General features: G+C 40.8%; 1 pseudogene across 1 annotated transcript; it reads left to right on the forward strand.

The window, feature by feature from the left end:
* The first annotated feature begins 3,810 nt into the window (after window positions 1-3,810).
* LOC311029980 (beta-1,3-galactosyl-O-glycosyl-glycoprotein beta-1,6-N-acetylglucosaminyltransferase 4 pseudogene) lies at window positions 3,811-5,279 on the forward strand (annotated as a pseudogene). Its single transcript, XR_014599354.1, has 2 exons — window positions 3,811-3,816; window positions 3,897-5,279. The product of XR_014599354.1 is annotated as a beta-1,3-galactosyl-O-glycosyl-glycoprotein beta-1,6-N-acetylglucosaminyltransferase 4 pseudogene (transcript).

A 5,279-nucleotide genomic window follows, 5' to 3' on the forward strand; every position in this document is an offset into this window, starting at 1 on the left:
AGTACGGTAGTATGCGGTTTCAAAAGAGTGCCGTCACCATAGCAATGGCCCTCAGCACGTGTGTATGACTGCCATCAAGCCTCTCTCTGCCTCTCTCTATCTCTCCATTCCGGCTTCACGGAGGGTCTGAACAAAAGCTTGCCACGCTCACACCGAAACTCCTATCGCCAAAATGTTCGCACCGTTAGCGCCACAAGACTCTCCTGAAGACACTGATCACTTTTATTTTTTCCTAGTGTCAGAAATGTGGACGCTAGGGCGAGTTAGAAATGGACCTGGTTTCAGGTTTCTTTGAAAATCTGCTTCTCGATTTGCATTGCAGTCGATTGGGAGAAAAACCGACGTTGCCGCGCTTAGAGGTTGCTAGTTCAAATTCTATAAATCTTTTAGTTTAATCTTCTAGAGTTTTTGAGCACATTGTGAGAGACAGGACAAGTTTGTCTACAAAATTGGAAAATATCACGTGTGTAGAGTGAAAATTGTGGCCGGGAGGAGTTTGGAAAGGAAAAAAATCTGAAGTATTTCGAGGAGCCCCCACACTCTAAGTGATGATGTCACCCACTCTAGCCCAGAAGGTTCCGCGCAATACACACCCATTATAATCTCATGATTTCTCCCAAAACGATCATGGTCATTGAACAGTGATTGATCAGAAACTATATGACCTATTGAAGCGTGGATTGACACACCAGGACACAAGACTTGTGTCTACGTTTTAAAGTTTAAATGGAGTTTCTAGGTGAAAGTATGCCTGAGCAGCAGGCGTTTGAAAAGCTACAATTTCTGCTTTTTTTTTTTGTCGCTCGTCCCATTCAAGTCAATGGGAAAATTGATGTGGTTTTTCGCGACTTACGCCGATCGAACCCCACGTTTTGATATATAATTTGTCCTACAACTCTTAAAGCTGTAGGAGTTTTAGGCAATCGAAATTCGGAGGCAAAATAATAATAAGTAGGAAAAAATCCTATGAATAACAATAGTGCTCGGGGAAGCACTGGGAAGCACTGGTCCCTTCAGCTATTTCATAGCTGTAGGGGCCAGTGCTCGGTGCGAATTATTGTGTTAGGATTATCAATGCACTAATGTGTTCTTGACTTTAGTGTTAAAGGTAAAGGTAGAGTTCATATCAGCTATTTTACTGCTGGGTATTTCATAAAACATAATTTAATTTTTTGATTATATTTTGTATTATTAATCTGAATTTGTAAAGTAATCTACAGTTGTCAGATAAATGTTGAGCAATACAATATTTCCCTCTAAGATATAGTGTAATAGAAGTAAAACTAGCATAAAATGGTAAGTAGACTAACTGAACATATACTAATTACAAAGAATAATGTTTTTAACATCATCCATCCATCGTCTATGGATCTATCCATAAACATAATTAATATGAAATGTTAACAGCAGTTTTTGTGCTACACTTAACCTTTTTTGAAGATATGTACTCTGAATAAAGTACCAGAGTGCATTAAGAAAAGCATCAAAATAGAGCTTTAAAAAAGAAATCTAAATAAATTCTGGTGGAGGATCATCCCTGGACCGTCTTTGTGCCTGTATCGACATAGAAAAGTGAGTTTATGGTCTCAATCGCTAGTTTCAAGTCTTACTCAATACAGCATTGTATCGCTTGTGTTTGCTCCTAGCTCCACAGTCCATATAGGGTCACTTTTTTTCACTGTTAAAAAAATTCCGAAAAGCCAACACCCAAAATGCTGAACTTGAGACTTAAAATCCTGAGTCTACAAACCCATGGGCAATGGGTAGTTTTTTGTGTACTTACTGTTTAAAGTCATTTTAAAAATCTGTAGTTGTACTTTTACTTCAGCTGGTTTTTTTTTTTAAGTATTGTAATTTGCTACATTTTAAATAACATCCGTTACTGAGTATAAAAATGTAGGCCTAAATAAACAACAAAAGGAAAATAAACAAACTGCAGTTAATGATGGGCAGGAGAACAAACTGGCACTAAATCAGAAGAAAGATGAAGACGGACAAGTCAGACAACGGTGGCTGAAGGCGAAACGGAAGGAAATTAAGTGAACCCCTGGCCATGCATGGGACCACTTCAAGTGCAAGACAGGCAACAGCTGTATTATGCATGAAAGCTGTTTACCTAGAAATACCAAACTAGCAACTTATAAAAACATCATCACAACCTCCCTAGGGGTTTTAAAAGTCCTGTGTCGGCATGTTTTATTTTGCTCTTGAACTTTAATTTGTAAAGGTTTTTCTTTCATCTTAAACAACTAGCGATTACAGGCAGAGTAGGTCATTTGGAAAAACCGGAGACTTTGAACACATTGCCAAACCGATAAAGTCCCACCCCCTTCGTTCAGACCTTCGTTCAAAACACCCCAACGAGCACATTGCCAGGCAGGCAGGACATCCAATTATTTTATTATTTTCTCTGACCAGACTTTTTTGATTGCACAGGGTTTTTACAGTCCTGCCACGGCCACAGATGACATTTTCTATATTTATGTATAAGCATTTAATGTATTCATTGCTATCAATATGTTATGAGGATTTCAAGTAATATAACAGAAATAGTTTCTGGATAGAATGCCCTACTCAACCATTATTATCCACTTGTCTTTTTTGCATGCCACAGGAAAGACCCCCCCCCTCCTGTTGTTAAAAGTAGCTTAGTCATTTTTACTTTAAGTTCATCTTAAACAAGCTACCCTTTCCTACTACCTGAGTACATTTTTAGACTGGCAATTACTTGTATGTAACTGAAATTTTAAAAAGTTGATAGCAGTTACTTGTACTCCAGTTATCTGCTCATAGCAAAAGATCAGATACGAGAAGCAGAATCAGTGAGTAATCTGGTGCCTGTGTGCAGCTACAATTGTAAATTAGCATTGAGGCTTCTTCTTCTGGGACGTTTTAATCAAATATAAGCATGGAAATCATTCATGAACACAGTATTTTTTTTCATTTCACTGAAGACACCAACCCGTTTTAAATAGACTTAAGGTATAAAAGCTACAAGGGGACTCCTGTGAGTCTGCAGGTGTCGTGCTGTATCCTTATATATGAATGATGCATCCTGTTTAACAATGTCAATATGTATTTTATCTAAGTATGTTCTTATGCCTCACCTGTTGTGCTTGTGTTGTGTACCTGTGTCCTGACTACTAAATTCATATTAACTTCTTGGAAACATTTATTTCATTATTGGCTGAAAAATGCTTCTCTGCCTTTAAATGTATTGTAAAGGACTCCTAAAGCATAAATAGAGATGATAGATTATAGAGATTTTGAATCTGGTCCAAATGTTTATCCAAAGCTAGACACACCTGCTAACTGTGGGTATAATGAGGCATTAGCGGATACGCTTTTGTTCATGTAATTATCCAGTGGTAATGGTAATGATTGTCCTGTAAATAGTATCGCTTTGATCCCAGCGGAACCTGTTTAACATTTTTCAATGAGCTTAAATACGGCTTGCGAGTTACTAGTGTTCATTATAAATTTGGCATTAAGAGCAGATATGTTGGGAATTGATCATGTTGCAGTTTTGAATCTCGGCTGCGACTAACGGAGAGCGACAGATGTCAAGTTGATATTGATGAAAGACAACGGGGCAGAAAAAGTTAATTGAAACAAAAGATTAGTGTCCATTCTTCTTTTTTCCCTTGACATTGGTAAGTTGCTTCTAAGTTTTGCTCTTTGGAAAACGATTCATAAAATAACTTTATTGCACACAAACTGACATGTGTTTTATGAATTCATGCTTGTTTTAACGCCTTTTAGGATGCAACAGGTAAAGATTTGCTGAGCGTTCGGGAGCCTTGTGAATGGACCGAGGTGAGTCTCTATTGAATCCACACGTTTTTTACTGAAATCCAAAACTGAATTTCGGTTTCTGCTCCCTCACATCCTCACAGAATGAATTCAAGAAAAGCCACGTATTCCTTCTTACTGCTGTCACTGCTGACTGGATGTGTCATCCTATTGGTCAACGTGAAGGACATCTACGTCACCAAGTATTTCCCTCCACGACCAACTTTAAATCACATTCCGGCATATCGCAAGTACAATGTTAGCTGCAGGGCTATATACAACATGGACCCGGTGGAGGTGGGTAAGTCCCTGATCATCAGACGGACACAAGTTGTGGAGGACAAGGATGAGACCCTGGTTGACCTCACCTCAGACTGCCCCTCATTCATCAGGTCCAGAGGTTATGACGATGTGTGTGTCTCACAGGAGGATGAAGACTTCCCTATTGCTTACTCACTGGTTGTGCATAAATCTGCTTTGTTGGTGGAGAGACTCATCAAAGCGCTGTACTCACCCATCAACATCTACTGTATCCACTATGATAAAAAGTCTCCAGCTCAGTTCATCTCAGCCTTGGAGGGTTTAGCCCGCTGTCTGCCCAATGTCTTCATCGCCTCCAAGCTGGAGTACGTCACTTATGGACACCTCAGTCGGATGATAGGCGACATCAACTGTATGTCCGACCTTTTGAAGGCAGATCTCAAGTGGAAGTATGTCATTAACCTCTGTGGCCAAGACTTCCCCCTCAAGTCCAACTCTGAGCTGGTGTCAGAACTGAAGAAGCTAAACGGAGCCAACATGCTGGAAACATGCCGACCCAGCCACCACAAGAGGATGAGGTCCGTCTATCGTTACGTGCTGAGGGACACCAACATCCAACACCACAAAGAGATCGTGAGAACGGACCAGAGGAAGAGCCCACCGCCACAGGGCATCGAGATGTTCAGCGGCAGCGCCTACTTTGTCTTGTCCCGGGACTTTGTTGTGTTCATGAACTCCTCAGTTTTTGTGAAAGAGTTTTTGGATTGGTCCGAGGACACCTTTGCCCCGGAGGAACACTTCTGGGCCACACTTGTACGACTGCCAGGCGTACCTGGAGGGGTACCCAGATTGCACCCTGATGTCACAGACCTGATGATTAAGACCAGGTTGGTGAAGTGGCAATACCACGAGGGGACCCTGTACCCACCCTGCGCAGGGATACACGTCCGCGGCGTTTGTATTTACGCCTCAGCAGAAATGCGTTGGTTGCTTGACTATGGTCACTGGTTCGCCAACAAGTTTGACACCAAAGTGGACCCGGTTATCGTTCAGTGCCTTGAGGAGACGCTGGAGGAAAGGGAAAAGTCATTCCAGTCATCTCATACCTGTCTGGGCTACAGTCTACTGTAGAGCAGTGATGAAGTAGTCGATCTACAGAAAATTAAGTAGCAGCAATTCTGATAATCAAGTAATCATTGAAGTAATTTTAAAACTCACATTCAATG

The sequence above is a fragment of the Eutrigla gurnardus genome (assembly GCF_963514095.1).
Source record: "Eutrigla gurnardus genome assembly, chromosome: 19".
NCBI lineage: Eukaryota > Metazoa > Chordata > Actinopteri > Perciformes > Triglidae > Eutrigla > Eutrigla gurnardus.